This window comes from Strix uralensis, chromosome Z, assembly GCF_047716275.1.
Source record: "Strix uralensis isolate ZFMK-TIS-50842 chromosome Z, bStrUra1, whole genome shotgun sequence".
NCBI lineage: Eukaryota > Metazoa > Chordata > Aves > Strigiformes > Strigidae > Strix > Strix uralensis.
The window spans coordinates 75,108,021-75,117,393 of NC_134012.1; positions in this window are offsets into that span (position 1 = coordinate 75,108,021).

A 9,373-nucleotide genomic window follows, 5' to 3' on the forward strand; every position below is an offset into this window, starting at 1 on the left:
GCATACTAAATGAATGAGGGGATTTACAATTTCCACACTATGGATTTCTCCCTTGTGATATAAATATCTGTAAAAACCTCCCATGAGGTATGGCAGAAGACACCTTTAACCTTTGTACACATAATTTCAGATCAGCTTAGCATAATTTTTTTTAGAATGAAACCATATGTCACCTAATGGCTCAGGGGAGATACTGGCATATGGAGCCTTTCATGCTTTAACTGCCAGTTTGAACCCAGTCCAGGTCAGTAAAAACCAACGCTGCTGTATCTGAAGGCTGTTGGGTATTCAGTGTGAAATGAATTGGACATCTCAGATCAGATCCTACAACAGTCATCCACCAGAACTCGACCACTGCAGAAGCTCAAACTTGCCTTCTGTCGGCAGTATCAGCAAGTCAGCCGAAGATTAAATGGCCATTGTACATCCATGAGTTTTCATTTTGTAGAAGTCACTCTCCCAAGCCAAGGATAAGAAATGGGGCAACCATTGTGAGACATTTCCCTGGAGCAGGACCTTCGGCACTCCTCAGACAGTCACCTCTAGCTACTTTGCGTTAGCATTACAACACCTCCTCCCAGCTCTTTCTTCATACAGATTTAACCCATTAGACAGATCAACGTTTAATGCCAACTTTAATGCTCCATGCAGGATAGCAGTTCTTTCAGTAATGACAACTCTGCTGTCTAAAGTGAGGATTCAGACCTGGAAGAAATCTTTTTAAAAAGAAGGAGAAGGCAGAATTAAACAGTGTCATGATGAGGGGAGGTTAAAACATGCAACCGTTTTATGAAAGTTGAAGAAAATACTATATGATAACAAACAGTTAACTTTCTTTTAAATAGTACCCAAGAGTAGAAACAAATTAAATAATAATATTAACAGATGCATTGCAGCAGAGAACACTGAAAGCCTGATAAAAAGACATTTTAAAGACTCTTAGGAAAAAATTACCAGGGAGCCTGTTCCTAATTTTCAACAGGAGAGATTTTTATCAGTATGAAATGCCAGTTTTCCCTTTGCAGTAGTGAAAACATTGTATGTCTATATTATCAGTTCTCAGTTAGGCTTCAAAAAGTACCATTCTGTTTTTATTTCCTACTGGAAAATTTACGAAGACAGCTCTTTTCATGCATAGCGTGACACTGATGTACAGCTGGGAAATGTAGCCAGGCAAATTAATTGATAATGCAGTTTTTTATGCACTCTGTGGGAGCTGTGTCACAAAGGAGGCTAACAGTAGGTGTTTACAAATAAAACAGAAACTGGGAGGTGATTTTTAAAACAGGACTATTCTTACTGATCAGATTCTATTCCAAGATCCAAAGATCTTACATGAAAGCATTAGTGTGAGTCATTTCATTGATGTAACTGTTCATGTGTACCTATTTATACATTTTTTTTTTCTGTTACCAGTCTTGATATTTTGCAGCATTTTCCCATTGTAGCTTTGTGAAATAAATATGCATATACTAGAAAACAGCATATACAGTTTACACATTTGTCTTTTTTTTTGGCAAATCATATTGTTATTTTAGAAAAGATACGTATTATGTCAAGTGCTGAAAAGGACACTGTCACATTCAAGATATAGTTCCCTTCGTCACTATAGTAACTAGACTGTTAATCTATATCTCAGCACTTCCTCTTGTGTCAGACTTGACTCAGTTCACTCACAAGGTTCCACACTCCCAGTCTCCCAGAGTATTTTTCTGCATCTCTCCTATGTTGTTAAGCCTCATAATCAGAGCTGTAGCAAAGATGCCACGAGGGGGTACCAACCCTGGTGTAACTGTGTGGAAAGATTTCAAATGAGGGTATATACATCCCTACAATCCACTGACTGCTGTGACCCAAGCGATGAGCTGAGCAAGCAGTACTGCAGGAGATGAAGAAATGACTGGTGAGAGCTGTATGCTGTGCGGGATGCTTGCATACCCAATTCCATTGCTGGGAGAAGTGTGAGAGTGAAGTGTTGTGGAGGGATGATATCCTAAAGCCACCGTACATTGCCCTTTCTGAAAAATATTCAACTGAATCCCACTGCTTATTTCTTGAGATGCCCAATAATACATCACTGGAAGCTATCTTGACTCGTCTCTTAAACACTACCCAATCGTCTCAGCATTTATATCCAGCTACAGATCAGAAGCTGATCTGATAAATCTCAGCCTTTGTTATAAACTCAAGCTGTGTCTTCTTTTAAAGCATTTGATTTCAGATAATTTATATAACTATGATATGTTCATGTAATATGTATTACATTAACTTCTTCCTTTTCAAATGTTAACTTCTGCCTTGTATTTCTATTAAGCCCAGAGTTCAGATTTGCAAAGGTTTTTGCAAATGGAGTGCAGACTATGGTTTCTTTCACTTCTATCTTCTTTATACTGATAACAAGGTGTTCTCCTCTGGGTTGAAGAGAATGTAGAGGGCAGTTTAAAGCATATGTGTATGGATTAATCTAAGATCCACTAAAAGAAGATTAATAACAATATGTCCATGATTGATTTAGGGAATTTAAAAATAGTACTTTTTAACCCCAAGTTAGCTTCAGCACAAAAAGCTTAAACATATATCCATAGGTACAGTAAAGGTGATGAATCATGAAAAACAAACATTTACCTCAGTAGGCTAGATAGTCTACGTGAACTTCAGAAACAGTGCCAAATTAAAAACACAATACGTATAATACTGTCACCAAAATGGGATAAAAGAACTTATCGACACCAATTTGATGTAGATAAGCAGACACTCCTTTCTTAACGGATGGGTATGCAGGGGAGTTGTCTCACCAGCAACGCACACCTAACTCGTGTAACATGCTGATTATATTGGATACAGTAATACATATCAATCAAGTTCCCATACATAAACATGATAATCCCTGTAACTCATTTTCCTATTCCCACCTCTTTCCAGTCATGTGCACTTGAGTCCTGAAATGAGCCGGGGAGCTGCTTTTGAGACCACCACGGACTACTGACCCAAAAGAAAGACCCTCCAACGCCCTTGACTCAAGGACTTTGGCTCACATTGCAATTTTAACATGCTTCGAGGCCCTTTCACAACGCAACTTTTAAAACACCTGGTCTACAGGGCAATAAATCATCCTCACCAAACAGTCTAACAATGGTACCTCGTCCAGCAACATAACTGGTTGTACGGTTACTTTAAACTAAACACAACATCTCTATGACTACTTAAAACATTATACCACTCTCTTTTATAAAAAATTATATTTCTGTGAGATTCCATTTAATTGATTAGTCCTAATCATTCCTTATGAAAATCAACAAAAATCATCAACTCAAGTTAATAACAAATCAGTAATAGTCTGTATCAATACCCTTAATGCAGTTAAACTGCTTACAGTTTCTAAAAGTTAAAGAAAAAACACTGTTCTGGGACAATGGTTTAAAGGTATTCAGCTCAGAAGTACTACTGTTCTGGCTGAGGAACAGATATGATGTAATTAGTCTTGGCATGAAAGACTGGGATATTTCAGCCAGTTAAGGTAAAATGGAATCAACACAGAGGCTGACACTTGGAGTAAAGAGCTGGTTGCACATCTTTTATACCCTCTGCTGTACCTCTTTTGTATTTGACTCCTTCTGTACTTAAAAATTTAAAAAAAAAAAAAAAATCACAACGGTTAGGTAAATGGTAGATAAAATGCATGTATCTGTCATTAATTAAATAACTCACTGTACAGAAAAAAAACAGCCTGTCATCCCCTCCTCAGAGATGGGATGGTTAAGTATTCAGGCTGACTCCTCATTAATGGCCAGGCTCAAGTACAATTCAGGCTTGGGGTACCTTTTCTCTGACAGGAAGCTTACTACATCATGACATGACATGTCTATCCCTTTTTCTAAAGCTTTAGCTGGAGCACTGTATTTTTACTTCCCTTGGATTAGATAAATTTAACCATTTAAGTCGTGTTTTAGATTTTTCTTACATGAGATTCACAAACAGGCAGTGAAGAGCAGTGGAGGGGAACCTGGGAAGGTATCTTGAGTAAGAAGAGAAAGCAGATCAGACAGATAGGTTAGCCTGGTGACAGATGTAACTGCCTGGCTGGGGACACCTAACGGCCTTGCAAGGAAGGTCCCCATGGGACAGCAAGATCAACCTGAGTGAGCAATGTGCCCTGGCAGCAATGAGGCCAACAGAATCCTGGGCTGTGTCAGCCAGAGGTAGCCCAACAGTTTGGGAGCTGTTATTATTCTCGGCTCTTGTCTGGCCACACCTGGAATAATACATCTTGTTTTGTTTTGCAGCTCAAGAAGGAGACTGAAGGACTGGAGAGCGTCCAACAAAGAGCCACCAAGGTGATTAGAGGATTGACGAATCTGATATACAAAGAAACGTTGAAGAAATGAGGTTTGTTCAGCCTAGAGAAGAAAAGGCTCAGGGGAGACCTAATGACAGTCTTCCCATAACTAAAGGGCAGATGCAGAGGAGTTGAAGGTACTCTGTGCAGGGATGCACAGTGACAGAAGAGCAACAGACACAAGTTGCTTCAGGGGAAATTCCATGTGAATGTAGGAAAAAAAATATTTCACCTCAAGTACACAGTCCTGGGCAACTTGTATGAACAGGGGAATTAGACCAGATGACTTCCAGAAGTTCCTTCCACCCACAACCATTCTTTGATTCCATGATAACTAAATGCTGCAAGTGGTGAAATCTCCTTTGTTGGAGATACTGAAGACTCAGCTTGACAGGGCCTTGTTTTCAACAGAAAGTTGGATGAGGCGATCTCCAGGGGTTCTTTTCAACATAGACTTTTCTATAATTTCTATCCTACTGGAAATTATTTTTTTTAAATTTGTTTGCAACCAGATTGGACCAAAAGACAAATTTTTATCAAGAATAACTATTAGTTTGAAGCAGAAATTTCAGGAAAAAAAGCACAATAAAACAACAGTTTTGGAGCTGCTCAAATGTATTATTCCTGCTCTGTTCAGCACAGACCTGTGTCTACTCAGCTGCTACCCTGTCTCACTATGGTCCAGAGACCTCATGTCTCCTTTTCCTGCTATGGGCCAGACACCAAACCAGATAACAGGCTGCTGCCATCACAGAAATTGTGGCCAAAGTCTGGTCAGAAGAGAAATAAGAATATCAGTTATGTTCAAATTATACCTTTGCATTGAAAAACTTAGTGATATCAGTACATTTCAAAACCGTTTAAAGAGCCATCAAAAGTGCAAAAAATAGTGTCTACCTATTCAGACTTTCAGACTACATGTGTCTACCTTACAGACTTTCAAAAAGGCATATATTTCTTCTGTGAAAAACTTGGTTTATACAGATTGCTACAGAGGGCCATAACTATTCTGGGAGTGCTGCTGAGTAAAGAGTGAGCATACTCCTTGTTTTCTGGGAGTTTTAAAAGGATGATGCTAGGACAGGACTACATGCCTATTGCTTTGTTTAGAATGCAGTATAATTACCTTTGGGCAAAACATTCACAAACAGAATTAGCTACATTTTAAAAAATCATTACAGACTCTACCTTTTTAAAAAGCTTTTATCAGTGCACAACATTTCTTTGCTTCACCTCAAGGCTTTTTACTTTTGGAAATACCCTTTTCTGGTACAAAGTTACCTGACTTCCAGTACTTCCATTCGTGAGGTATTTGCTTCTCTCTGACTGACCCTGAACTCTGTGTTGCACACTTTCCCACAGAGTTACATACTTTCCTTCCTGTGATGACTAGTACCACACATGCTATTCCTCTTAGATTGCTAGATTCCAGTCTAAGGAGTAATCATAAGAAATCACAGTTCTGACATAATTTAGCATAAGGAGCTTAAATTGTTATGGTGCAACCCAGCCAGCTTATTTTCTCTCTCCCCTCTGTTATTACATTCAGATATCCACTCTCATTTTTTTTGTTGCTTCCATAACTTTGCTATTCATCACACTTCCTGGTAAATTTTCCAGACTAAAGAGAAACCCATATTAAACATTATTTGCTAAGAATACTAACAACTTTAAATACACCACTGGTGTACACAGCTTGTTCCATCATTCTAAGTATGCCATAGATCAAGCTATCTACCTGCAATGGTGAGCATATTAAATCACTTGAAGTTCCATTTGCATGATCATCTTTCCAAACACTCTTGCTGTGTTGCTGACTCAAGCACTTTGAAAGACTCGCTCAAAATTACTCTTTAAAAAAACTGCAAACATTGTCTCACTGAGTTTGCAGGAAATTAAATGTGTTAGCACTTATCCATTTCAAATTAGATTTAGCACATAACTGTCTAACATAAGCGCACCTAGCTATAGTTTACATTTGTCTCTCCAGCAAGCTTTTTAATCAAAAGTAATTTAGTGTTAAGCGTATCAAAAAGCCTTTCATTAGCCATTGATGGGACCTGATTTATTCATATGCTGTGCAACTGATGTTGCTGATGCTGCTGTCTACCACATCTCCAATTTTAAAGTGTTTCAGTTTTGGAGTGATATTTTTGGAAAGAGCTCATCTGCAGTTTTGCATTGTGCAAGACAGGAACTTTTGGTGTGCTCAAGGTGTCTGGTTTGCACTGGTAACTGAATTGTAGAACTAGTCATAGGACATCAGGTGGCAGATTGAAGGGGATTTTTCTGTTTTCTTGGGTCATGCTGGGTTTTGTTTTTCCAGAAGTGGTTTCAGGGCACCATTGTCATTTGCATACTGCTTTTGTAGCTGTTGCAGTTACCTCCCTGCAGAACTGAGATGCAGTTCAGAACTCTGCAAGTATGCAACAACCAAAGTCACAAGGCCTTATTTTGAATGAGGCATCTATCCTTAATAAGATATTTCATTGCACAGTCCCACTGCATGGGAAAGCAAAGCTCAGTGGTTGTGTCAAGACATGGTTGTGGAAAGTGGTTTGATGCCTACATTCACCAAGGTGTCATCAAAAAATTCACACAGGAGTAGAGTTATTAGAGGTGCATAGGAAGTACAGGGGGACTGCCAGGAATCCTGTTTAGTTTGGTATAATACATGGGCATTTCTGATAGCTCCCAGCTAGATCTCCATATCAGCTATGTGCTTTTCAGAAAGTCCCACCTAGCTTCCTTGATATCTCAGTTATCCACCTCTAGACTAAAAGAAAAGCTTTCTCTCATGCCTCCTTTTAGTCTAGCTAGTTTTAAGTCCTTCAGAACAAGTTTCTCACACTGAAACTTCACTTGTAACTTTATTTATTGTAGCTTCACTGTAGTCAAAATTTCACTTCTGTTTATCCAGCAAGAATCAAGAAGGGTCACTTTATGCTCGCATCATCTAGGTAGTGTCAGAAAATGAGAATCATGTTGCCAAGCTCATATCAGTATGGAAATCAGGTATGCCACCAGTCAGACACAAGCATCAATAAACAGGCATTTTCCACTGATGATTCAGATAACTCAGCAAGCTCACACGTTATCTTACACATTTGTGTTACCAAAAGACATATTTTTGAAACACTGTTGTGAAAATGCTCAGTGCTTTTAACAAATTGAAAGTTGAGGTGTTCCAATATATTGCAAAATTCCTAGATATTCTCTAAACACAGACTACAACTAGGCAGGGCAAAAACATTGTGCAAATAGTTTCTTACCTTACTAAAGTAACCAAAAGAAACTCAACATGTCAGAATGAAATCTCTAAAGATAAATGCTTATAGCTCACAGATTTAGTTACATGGGACCAAGTCTTTTGAATTCCTTCAGTAATGTGCACTCCTGCAGAACTGTCTTTTTTACAGGAGAGTTGGTGACTGTGTCTGGTAAGAACTGTTCAGATGCTCTAATGGTGAAAATTAGCAGACCCTTGTCAATTCAGGAGGCTAGAAGGAGAGTAAAAGGAGAGACAAGCAGCCCACCAGCATATAAAATAAAGTCCATTTCCATTCATCTTGACAAATCCCATTCAAATGAATATCCATCACCCAAAATATTTACATCTTTTTTAAAATACATGTCATCTCATGTGTGGTAGGAGACACAGTTCAGCCTTATTTCCTCAGTACCGACCTTCTGTCTCCTCAAAACTTTTAAGGCGAGGAACAGAAATTGAATTTTTTTGCGCTGTTCTTCCCCCCACTAGCATGAGAGGTGGAAACATGCTTTTGCATGCTCTTGCTATGTGCCCATACCTCAGTCTCTTTCTGCCAGTCTCTTTCCCTTTGACAATATTTGAAATTTACATTCAATTTCAGCCAAATAAGACAAAGGGGTGTCAAAGGAAATTGCTTGGAAATAGACAGGCAACGAAAGACCAAATTAGTGCCCGAAGATGGAGAGGCTAAAGCATGCATTCTAACATTATTATTCACCTGAGACACCCCCTGAAAGAGAAACTTGGTGTTACTCAGCAGTCTCTGAATATACCAATTGCCAGCAAAGATTAGATTATAGCTCATACCTATTAGACTCCATAAGGCACAGACATCCGCTGGGAACCAGATTTTAATAGTACTGTAGTTCCTGGAGGAACTGTTTTTCTCTCCCTCCCCCAACCCTGCTACCCCTTCCTTCATTGTCTCACAAATAAGCTTCACTTTGTGTGTGTGTGTGTGATAAACTGGTAAAAACCTGCTAAAACAACCTCCCTCAGTATCACCTGATTCCATTTTGCCTCTGTGGTGAAATGCAGCCTCTTGTGCACAGAGTCCTTCTGCTCCCCATGTATTACTGCACCCAGCCCCCGGGACCAACTGCCTCCAGTTATCCACGATTTCATGTAAAGAAGGAAGGCACCAGAGCCCAACAGTAATAAAGGAGCGAGGAATATCTTCTACACAGACTGAAAAGGGAGTTACTCCTGCCTTTCATCACTAGGAAAGTATTTCCTGCCTATCACTTTTGACAAAAGAACTTCCCCCTTGCTCACCTCTCTACCCGCACAAAGACCTCCCTAATCTGTAGGGAACTGACTGGGGGCTTACAGTCTACATGTATGAGTCAGGATGCTCTCAAAAGCAGTCTTCAACTAAGCTAGAGCCGAGCAGAGAAAGTGATACAAAGCCAGGCACAATTAACTTGCAATGTTTTGGGTATTGTTTGAATTATGAATGGACATAATTACCTGTATTTGCTATACAGAGTTATCTGTCTGAATAAAATAATACTGTGTGGACAAAGACATATTTTATGATATGGAACGGGGCAGGGAAAGAAAACATTTTACAAAACAATCATTTTTTTGCACTTTTGCACTCATCAATCTGGCAACATTAAAACAACGCACGATGGTTTTAATTTAAACAAAATAATCAAGATTATTTAATTAAATAAGGTTTTTATCCTATGGAACTTTTTAATATATCATTCCACTAGCAAAATCTGCTGATGCACTTGGAAGATATCCCACTAAAGCAGACG